This window comes from Primulina tabacum, chromosome 2 (genome assembly GCF_025594145.1).
Source record: "Primulina tabacum isolate GXHZ01 chromosome 2, ASM2559414v2, whole genome shotgun sequence".
In the NCBI taxonomy this organism is placed as follows: Eukaryota; Viridiplantae; Streptophyta; class Magnoliopsida; order Lamiales; family Gesneriaceae; genus Primulina; species Primulina tabacum.
This window is the reverse complement of record NC_134551.1, coordinates 43,215,856-43,227,683: the sequence shown is the minus strand read 5'-3', so window position 1 is coordinate 43,227,683 and position 11,828 is coordinate 43,215,856.

Below are 11,828 nucleotides of genomic sequence, written 5' to 3'. Positions count from 1 at the left end.
GAGGATGCGCAGGGCAGCAAGGGTGACGCGCGAGGCTGCTGTCTGGTGCATGGCTTCGTGCATGCGATCAGGGGCTGGGCTAGGTCTGGGTAGGGTCTGGGCGGGGTCCAGGGAAGTTTAGGGTCAGGTGGGCTTGGTGGTGGCTCAGCTGGAAGAGTCCAAGTGAGCTGGGAGTCTAGGGGCGTGAGTATCTAGCCATGTGCAGGTTTGTGCTTCTGTCCAAGAGAGTTTGAGCGAGCTAAGATCTGGTTCTAGGGGTTGGACTTGGTCAGGAGGGTGCCTAGGTGGGTTGGCTCGAGTTTGGCTCGAGGTGGCTCGACCATGGCTCGAGTAAATTGGGAGATGGCTCGGGTGGTTCGATAATGTGTCAATTTCGAGATTTTAAGAAGAAAAATTAGAACCATGGGTCCATGTGTATGGTTCATGGCTCACAAGGGTAGAATAAATAATAAAAATGCTATGTTTAAAATTTGGGATCAAAATAATGAGTTTTGGATTTATCCGAGATTTAATCGCCTCACGAAACGTTAATTTAAGAATTAATTGAAACGCCTAGATTTAAACTTAATAAAATTATGAAAAATTATATTTAAGCTCAAATAATTAATAATAGTCTAATTTTTTAATTTGGGAAGTTTTAATTAAATTTTGGGTTAATTCGGGATTATAACGCATTAATATGTTACATTTAAAAATTATTTTAAAAGTCCTCGATTTATGCTAAATAAAAATATGAGAAAATTTATGTAAGCTTAAATAATTTTTTAGGACATGTTAGAGTCAATGAAATTAAGAAAATGTCAAAAACGTGAAGTTTTACGTCTAGGGGTAAAACGGTAATTTTACAACCAAAAATTAGTAAACGTCATGGCAGTGTCTTGAATGTTGTTTTATATCCTAATATGATTATTTTCAATGGCTATGGATGTTTATGAATTTTTTTAATGTTAATATGTTTATTTTTAATGTTTATGGATTATTAAAATGTCAAAATGTTATTTTAAATGTCATGATTTAATATGTTAAAATGTTGGTTCTAAATGTTTATGGATGTTTTTATGATTTAATATGCTAAAACATTTATTTTAAATATTTATGATTTAATATGTTTATTTTAATTGTTTATGGATGTTTTTATGATTTAATATGCTAAAACGTTTAATTTAAATATTTATGATTTAATATGTCAAAACGTTTATTTTAAATGTTTATTTTAATCGTTTATAATGTTAAAATGTTTATTCTAAATGTTTAAGGATCTTTTATATATTAAAACACTTATTTTAAGTGTTTATGGATTTTTATGACGAAACGATAACGTTAAAAGTTATATTGCATGCTTGGTTTAAAAGAAAACGTTACATGCATGTTTAATTTTATAAAGTGATGAGAATATGAAACGTTGAAGGAAGTAAAGTAATTGTGACTAATATGATGATATGTTGGAGATATCGTGAGGGTGACGGTCATAGTGAGAGCCTGACGATCGTATTTTCATTGATACGAATACGATGATATGAATGGGGATATCGTGAAGAAAAAGGCCCCAGAGGGAGCCCATTTACGGGAGAAGGCCCCAGAGGGAGCCCATACGTGGGAGAAGGCCCAGAGGGAGCCCGTCTATAGGAGAAGGCCCCAGAGGGAGCCCGACGATCGTATTTCCATATGAGGATATGATAGGCCAAGGCTCAGTTGACGGGTGAGAGTGTCGATGATGTCCCCGTCGCCCAGTACTATAGTCACAATTAATGATCTGAATTCTACGAAAGAAATATGAATATGAATATGTTGAGATGAATACGAATATGGATATGGATACGAATATGAATATGTTTATGATGATATGAATACGTATATGAAAAAGTTTATGCAAATGTTTACAAAAATGTTTATGAAAATGTTTATGAAAACTGTTATGAAAATGTTTATGTTTAAAGTTTATACCTCATGAAAATATTTACGAAAATGTTCATGTTTAAAGTTTATGCATCTTCATGAAAACGATATTTTAAGTACAAGTATTTTTCACTGTTGTATGTGATCTATATACGTATTATGTTGTTATCAAGATTATGGTGTGTTGAGGCTTTAGATCACTAGGTGTGATTGATGCAGGTGACTATTGTAATAATGTTAATGGAAGTCTTGATGGTTGACTTTGCTGGAGTGAAGGTGCACATAACCCGAGGACCGACGCTAGTTTTCCGCAATAGTTATTATTTATGATTTTAAGGGATGTTAAAAATATTTTTACGACGATTTATTTATGAGTGGTTTTTTAGAGGTTATAGTATGTGCTATACTTTTCAAATAAAGTTTTTAGTTTTGGTAAAACGTTTAAGGATTTTATGATTCAAACTATTTTCCTTTGATTTCAAATGTTAGTTGGTTGTTTTATTTTTAAAATGATATATAGGTTGAATTATATTGGGAATGTACCTATCAAATTTAAGTTGATTTATATTTTTGGAATACACCTATCTGATATAAGTTGACTTACATTTTTGAGAATTTACCTATCGAAGATAAGCTTCTGACTTAAGATGAAATTTTTGACTAGGTGATAATAAATTATTTATGAAAATATGAGATAAGAATTATATGAGCTTTGATATTCAGATGTAGAAGTTAGTTTTTGTGTCAATAATTAACGTTATGTACATTAAATTTGAGATGTTGAGTGCTAAATTTAATATCTTACGAAGGTAATAAATAATATTATTAAGAAATGTATATTATTTTTAGGTCATTTCCTTATGAAAATAAAGTAAGATATTGATGGGCATCGAGGAAGTGTAGCATATATAATAAGTTCTGACTCTTCTTATGGTAAAAAAAAAACGAGATTTGAGGAGAAAGACATCCAACGAAACTTGTTTGTGTTAAAGCATGCTAGGCTCATAGTCTTGATTAAGGAAAGATTTAGTAAGAGACGAATTATTTGAGGAATTAGTTTCTTCCGTACAAGGTTGAAAGAAATTTTAACTAGGTTATAATTATTAGGACTTTAGTCAATAGGCTGATAAGGAGTTATGTTTTAAGATTCTATATTGGTTTTAAGTTTTGAGATAATAATCGTGATAATTTTAAGATAGAATAAAATAAGTATGGATAAGCATATATTCAGTGTCGATTTTATTTAGTGTACTTGGGAATTGATTGGTTGGACAAGAATCATGTAATAGTAGATTGTCGGGGTAAGAATGTCAAACTCCAATTCAAGAATAAATCGTATTCCATGGCAAGGATAAGGAACATAAATCCTTCATTTCTGCTTCTCAGACTTAGAAAGCCATGGAGTATGGCGAGGAGGTCTAACTAACGATTATCAGCGAGGTAAATGACGAAGTTACTCTAAATATAGAGGATATTCTGGTTATTTGAGAGTTTCCGGACGTCTTCCCTGAAACATTGTCTGGCACGATTCCTGACCGTTAAGTGGAGTTTGAGATCAACTTGATCCCTGGGGCTGCACCGATCTCAAAAGCACCATATCGAATGGCCCCAGCAGAGTTAAAGGAACTCAAGGAGCAACTCCAAGAGTTGTTGTATAAAAAGCATATCCGACCCAGTGCTATTTGTGGGGAAAAAACAGGAGTATGATGTTATGTATCGACTATAGAGAGTTGAACAAGATCACGATTAAGAATAAATACCAACTCTCGAGAATAGATGACCTTTTCGACCAATTGAAAGGAGCCAAGGTCTTTTCAAAACTCGATCTGAGTTCATGATGCCATCAACTGAAGGTCAAAGCCGAACATCAGTGACTTGAAGGACTCCTCAACCATTAGAAATCCCAACATGGAATTGGGAGCACATTTCCATGGACTTTGTGGTAGGATTACCAAAATCAAGACAAAACCATGATGAGATCTGGGTTATCATCGACCGACTATCCAAATCAACACACTTTTTACCGATGCAAATGAACTACAACCTAGATAAATTAACCACATTGTATATGGACAACATAGTAAGATTACACGGAGTTCCAACAAGTATACTATCTGATAGGGATCCAAGATTTGTGTCCCGATTCTGGAAAAGTTTCCAAGAAGCCATGGGAACCAAAGTCACCCTCAGCACGACCTATCACCCGCAAACAAATAACCAAACCGAAAGAACAGTTCAAACCTTAGAGGACATGTTAAGGGCGTGTACTCTAGATTTCAAAGGAAATTGGAGTGAGCATCTACTTCTAATAGAGTTCGCATACAATAACAGCTACCACAGTAGCATAGAGATGGCCCTTATGAAGCACTCTATGGAAGAAAATGTAGATCGCCCCTGTATTGGGATGAAATCGGGGAGAAAGCCATCACCGGGCCTGAACTAGTACAGATCACGGTTGAGAAGGTAGCTATTATCAGGGAGAAACTCAAAGAAGTACAGGATCGACAAAAGAGCTGGGCTGAATTGAAGAGAAGACCGTTGGGGTTTGAAGTCGGAGAAAAGGCTTATGTCAAGGTTTCACCAATGAAGGGAGTTGTTCGCTTTAGTAAATCGGGAAAATTGAACCCAAGATACGTCAGACCCTTCGAGATTCTTGAAAGAGTTGGAACCTTAGCTTATCGACTAGCCTTGCTAAGAAGATACATTCCCAACTCGAGTCATATTCTCGAGGTTGCACCACTGCTACTCGAAGGCAAACTGAATGAAGGATTGAGATACGAAGAGGTCCCTATCAGCATAGTGGACATCAAAGGACAAGTGCTACGACACCGAACCATTCCATATGTCAAAGTATAATGGTTTTATCATACCGAAAGAGAATCTACTTGGGAACTTGAAGAAAGATTGCGCAGACATCACCCCCAACCTTTTTAAAGACCAAGCTAATTAAAGTTTCGAGGACGAAACTTTAAACAAGGAGGGAAGGATGTGAAGACCCAAAATTTTACTATACAAAGGGACAAATTACCAATTTGATTTTAGTTTTTGCATTGAAGATGAATTATGTCATAGAGGAGAATAAATTACATGCAACCTTTGGTATAGAGGGGGAAGGTCTAAAGTCACATTGGTGATTAACGTCATAAACCATGCAACCTTTGGTATGGAGGGGGAAGGCCTAAAGTCACATTGATGATTAATGTCATAAATCATGCAACCTTTGGTATGGAGGGAGAAAGCCTAAAGTCACATTGGTGCCTATAAATTGTGGCAAAGGAATGAGTGAAATCACACCAAAACAATATCAAAAGTTCTCTTCAAAAGTTGTAATTTTCGAGTACCAAAAATTCTGCCCAATTTCAGAAAGTTTTGCTCATCGTTTTACACGCCCAAATCCAATCTCCACCGTTCAAAATATACCTACACGTGTTTGGAGCAACATATTCAAAAATCAAATCGATCCAACGGTTCAATTAGGCACAAAAATTTTTTAAAGATAACTTGTTTTTCAATGTCAAACTGCAACTTGTTCATTCCAAGATTTTTGGAACAATCTTTCAGGTAAGTGGGTTTATATGTTTTAAAGTTATGTATGTTTTAAAATTAGATCTTCTACTGCATGTTGTGTATAAGTGATGATTTCGAAATTCTAAGTTACTTCAAAATTGTTTCGTTTCGTCCGTTGTTCGTTCATGCCCTCTGCTTCGTTTTGTCTTGGTATCGCTCTGTTCGAACTGATCTTTCTCTGAAATATAAGTTATAAGTATGGATCTATTAATGCATCGGGAAAGCTTGTAATGGAAAAGACCCAAGAGGGAGTCTGTCTATGGGAGAAGGCCCCAGAGGGAGCCCGGATGCGGGAAAAGGCCCCAGAGGGAGCCCAAGATTAAGGATAGTCCATGATCATTATAACATTTTTGTCTGATAAGTTCTGATAAATTCTGTTATGAAATGTTCTAATTCGAAATTCTGATTTGTTTTAAGTCTGATTTCTATTCATCCAACTCCGAAGCTCTGATTTGTTCAATGTTTGACTTCTGTTCATTCAACTCTGATATAATAGGCTACGTAAAAAGAAGAATGTTTTAAAATTATTATGTATCAAATATTTTCTGGTATTTGATCGGCCCCGGGCTGAGTGTTTCACAAAACGCTCACCCCCTTACGTCCCTCTCTAGATGAGAATGAAGAACATGTAGAACATAAGGAGCATGAGCAGTTCTGGAATTGGTAAAGAATTAGAAGAAACGAATTCAAGTTCTGGATGTTCAAACTCATTAGTGTTCCTTTGTCTTTCTTAGTAATGTTTGTACTTTTCGCTTCCTCAACATCTATATTTTTCCTTTCATGTAAAGACAATGTAATTTTATGAAATAGGCAGGTATTTGGCTATTTTCTACGAGTCTTATTTTTATTTGATTAACAATGCCGGATGTCACCGACACCTCGGTCTCGGGACGTGACACTATATCACAAGGAATTTCTCATTTTGAAGACATTTTAAAACCTTTATCAAGTGGACACTGGTATGACCTTTTGAAGAAAAAAAATTACACAAGTAAATCTAGAGTAATCATCAACAATTACCATAGTATATCTCATTCTCCCTAATCTCTTCACTGATATAGGACCAAAGAGATCTATATGCTGTAAATCTAAGCATTTGGTTGAAGATTTATACCCTTTGTTTTTAAAAGAAGATCTCATTTGCTTACTAAGCTGGCATGCGATACAGATCTTATCTTCATTAAAATCGATTTAAGCCAATAAAGAAACAAATTTTTTCTTGCTTAGACTGAAAATAGACTTGAAGTTAAGTGATTTACTCTTTTATGTCACAACCAATTATTATTACCATGAAAAGCAATAAAGCAAGCAGGAACTCCAAGTTTATCACCATTCCAACTAAATTTATAGGTGTTTAGGTCTCTTAGATATTTTATCATAATATCTCAATTTGCAGATTGTACGGTGCATGTGTTTTTTTTGAGATTCAACAAAATATCCATTTTCACAAAATTGACTAATACCAATCAAGTTATAGCATATATTTTCAACCACCAGTACATCTGTAATAATTACCTTGTCATGGATAATATTACCATTACCAACAACCTTACCTTCAGAGATGTCGCCAAATGTGATCATTGGTCCTTTACAGTTGATGATTTCAAATAATAGCTTGACATCACCAGTCATATATCTGGAGCATCAACTATCCAGATTTCTGATTTATCCCTTAATAAGTTGCTTCTATAATGCCAATAATCATTCAAATTAGCTTTTGGCACCCAAATATATTTAGGTCTTGATAGGATCAACCTTTTGGGGACCCGCACTTGAGTGAGCCTTACTGGCTTACTAGTGTGTGTATCCATGTGAGTGTGAGCATGTACGTAACTTTGTGAAGTTGTGTGTTGTGTTCTCTTTCTCACTAGACGTTGTTTTAGTCGTTTGTACTTCTCATTTAGTCTACACCTCTTTTGAACCAACTTGCAATTGTGATACCAACTAGGTTTTACCTTTACAGAATAATGTTCGACAAGATTTGATTTCTACGAGACCAATTCGAGCTAGTGTGAATAGCTTGAATTTGTATGCATTTTAGCCATGTTTGGCGAGACTTAGAACTATCTGTCTCAACATATTCAAGACTTCTATGCTTTACATTTTGGTTGGTTTGAACTTCTGGCCGGTCGTTCATATATTTTGCTTGAGCCGACAAAGTGTATTGTTTTAAACTTGTATGTGTTCAGACATGATTGATGTTGGGGATCGATATAGAGTTTAGAGGGTGAGTGAATAAACTCGTTCTTTTGTTGGACGTTTTTGCAAAGGGTGCTAGAATCCTGTTAGAGATTTTAGCTTATCTTGTTCGAATAAATATCCAGCAGATCACAATAACAAGTGCGGAAACGATCGATGGTATGAGGGTGAAAACAATAAAATAGTAGGCAGTAGACAGTAGTTGTTTCTGGAAGTTCAAAGATGAAATCTTCTACGTCTCCCTTTCTTCTGTTTCCAGAAGATATCACTAAAAGACTTTGGCTATTACAGTACAACTTTTGTACACACCCACTTCAGTAGGACTTATCCCTAGCCTACTGAAACTGTTAACTTCACAACTCAGTAATACGAATACAACAAAGTTCTGGAAAAGACTCTTTTCCAGATTACAGACTCTTCTCAACAAGATGTAGTAAAGTTTATAGCTTGTGAAGAGATAACAAAACAGCAGCACAATATGATCTCAGAAGATCAGATAAATGCTATAACGAGTGTGCTGCTTTTTCGTATGTTGAGCTTTTGAAGATAACTGAGTAGTTCTTTGATTTGCTCAAAATAACGTTGGATAGATAATGTGTTGCTTGATAAAAATGATCGTTCTTTTCTATATAGGATCGATCCCTATATATAGAAATCTTTGAATCCAATGTCTATAAACAAAACGGCTTCTATGAGTTTTGAGTAGAATCAGCTTTAATACCTAAAAAAAGGTCCTGAAGATAGCTTCAGAATAATCAGTCTTTGTTTCATACAAAAACTAGTAAGGAGCGTTAAATGTATTCGTACAACATTAATGGTGCAATTAATACTAGTACTAGGTAAAGTAACGATAACATTTAAGACTTGAAACTATCAAACAAAAGACGTTAAGTTCTTCTTGTTTAAGCTAAGTTCTTCTTCTGCTTTTCTAAGCCGTTAAGTACTCTAAAAGTACTGCTTCTGTTAAAGCGATACGAGAACTTCTGCTTATTATACTGTCATCTGATTAGCTATCACAGCCTACTGGTTTTGACTCTCATCACCAAAATTAAATTATGTCTAACAATTTTCCCCTTTGTGGTGATGCCAAAACGTAGAAGTTAGTAACGATGAAGAACAACAGTTATGAAATAAAGCAGATAGCAATTATAACAAAATACTTGATGAGTGAATAAATAACAGAGTTTAGAAGAGTTGAAATCATCAGTGCCAATATCCCTGAACAGTGTTTCCTCATCCTGAGGATCTTGATTTCTGAATGAGGATTCTGCGTGATGTCCTCAAGTTCTTCTTTCTTCTGTCCTGCCTTCTGCTTCCTCCTTTTTGGCATCAATACCTGAACTCGATTGAGAAAATCATCCACTCGGCTAGTAAGGGTAATAAAGCCATGATTCATCATCTCCAAATAAAGTGCTTGACTCGAAACTCCTTCATTAAGAGCTTGAATAGACTGAGATTAGGATTCAATCTTGGTATCAATAAGTTCAAGTTTTGAATCCATAGATTCAACTTTGTTGGGGACTGAGCTAATCGACAAATCATGATCAGATATATTTTGAATGATATCAGCCTGTCCGATCAAGATGTTACCCTGGCTTGAGAGAACAGTTTGCCTGAAAATATTGGTTTCAACATGTAGCTTGACCAAAAATTCTGCCGTGCGAGTGACATCTTTAGAGATGCGGTCACGGAAGAATTTTTTGGCACTAACTTCTCCAGCATGTTCAAAAGACATCTGTTTAACTATATCTGAGAGATTGTTCAGAGTTCTTTGTAGAATATCTATTTGAAATTCAAGATCAAACTGGTTTTTTGGAGAAGGAGTTCTTTCTTGCATACGCTGTCTGATCTCTTCAAGCTGAGCGATGCGAGTAGGCAAGTCAGTAGGAGGGATAATCAAGGCTGTAGAAGTGACAATTTCTGGTGGAGCAGTAGATGGTTCTGCAGAAGTTCCTTCAGCAGCAGTAGTTAGTTTAGGAGCTGCACTCTCTTCTAGTTGAGCAGCTTCAGTGGCTTCCAGTGGCTCAGCAGTGGGAATAGTTTCAGATGGATCATGCAAAAGAGCTTCCATTTCTGCTTGGTGTTCAGCAGAAAATATCTCCAAATTTTGCAGTGATTGGGATGGAGCAGCATCTGATTCTTGCATTGGTTGAGCTGCTGGTTGAGCTTCTGAAGATACCATATCAACATCCTGAATTGCTTCTGGTGCAGTAGCAGCAGCAAGAACAATAGATTGAATTACTTCATCAACTGAAGCCAATTCACGAACAGAAATAAGAGATGATGACTGAGTAGGCAATGTCGGGGATGCAGGAGTACTAGTGACCTTAGATTCTGAAGGGGCTGTGGTCCTTTCCTCAACTGGCTTAATTAGAAGAATATCTGGGACAAAACCTACTTGGTACTGCAAAGGCTGCGCAAAAGCCTGTTCTTGAGCAAGAAGTTGCTCGTTCATCAATCTCAATCGATCAGTAAAAATTTGAATCACATTATGGTCTTGGACAGCAGTTGGATTCGCAGAATCAAAGTTTGACTTTAAAGTTTCCAAAACTGAATCCAGCTTCTGACATTTGAGCCGCTCAAGAATGTGACTCCTTCTGTTGATAGCCTCAATCACATTTTTCATCTTTGTTGAAGCAAAGACCTGCTTTTCATTCTTCACCATTTTTGCGTAGGCACCTGGTGTTCTTAAGTATGTGATTGGGTGGAAAACTCTAACCTTTAGCCAGTCATCAAAGAAAATAATGTCTTCATTGGCAGATCTATCAATTTCGTCCATGTGAAGATCAATAGCAGTTTGAACGGATGACCTGGCATCATGAATTTGTTGTTCTTCAGTGAGCTTTCCCTTGCCTTTGTCAGATGATGCAGGCAGCACGGGTCTAAAGGCAGAAGACCCTGCGAGTGGTTCTCTAAAAACAACTCCAGACGTGGGTCTGAGAGTTGGAGAAGAAGTTGAAGTAGTTGCAGAAGAGGTGGCTGCTGGTTTTGATGAGGGGAGAGATTCTGGTTTAGATGAGATGACTTCTGGAAAAAAACATGTCTCGAAGGGATAGTGTTAAGATCAGCAAGGGCTGCTGTCTTTTTGAGATGAATGGTGGTTCTGGGTTTCTTTTTGCTTGGGGTGGTTGGGAGTGAGGCTTTGGTCGGAGCAGCAGATTCTTCAGATACTGTCTTATCTGAATCAGTCACGACAATCACTCTCTTCCTTTTGACCTTCTTCTGAGGAGCTTGAGCCTCAGTTTGATCATCGCCAATCTCTTTCTTAAGAGCAACAAAATCAGCAACAGTTGGCTTTGCTCTTAAGGCAAGGACATTATCAGCATCAGCCATTGGGACATAAGAACCATCATGTTCAGAAGTCAGTGGAAAACCAGCATCTTTCAACATTTTGCTGATCTGAACTACAAAACCAGTACCTTTCCTCAAAATCATATCTTTCATGATTTTGAACAGGAAGGGACTCCAATCCATTTTTGCTTCAGAGGTGATGGCTATCATCACTTGAAATTTTTCCTTTGTCAGCCTATCAAACGTACTAGCCTTGACCAGAAGCGCTTTAGCCACAATATCAGCAAGGACCTGGTACTCCATCTTCATAAGCTTCTTGAAGCAGGAGGGAGAGAGTTCCTCTCCAGAAGCTGAGAAAGAGGTGAGAGCAGAAGACATCTCCTTTTTAGAAACAACTGAACATTCAAAATTCCCTGAAATCGGAAGAAAGAAAGTTGACCACAGTAGAGCAGCATCAATGGAGATGGATGCATTTCCCTGTGAGTAAATGATCTTCCCATCCTCAACGATCGCTTTAGCATAAAAATCCAATATGGTAGTCTTGTAGATGATAGCGGGTGCTTCTAGAAACCTTCTGAGACCAGATTTTTCAATGGCCTTGAACATCTTGACAAGATTTTCATCCTTGATGGTCAGAACTGATGCAAAGTTAACCTGATAAGTGTTTAGTGTATAAGCTCCAGCCATTTCTGCGGATTCGAAGTAGATTCTGTTGTAGAGAAATGTGAGAGAAAGCAGTAGCTAGTAAGCAATAGTCTGAAATCGTAAAAGTTGAATTGAGAGAGAAGAGGCGGTTAATATACAAAATGTACAGCCGTCAGTGTAAACATAGGGACACGTGTCAATATATGTTTACGGTTGAGTTTTTGAAAAGT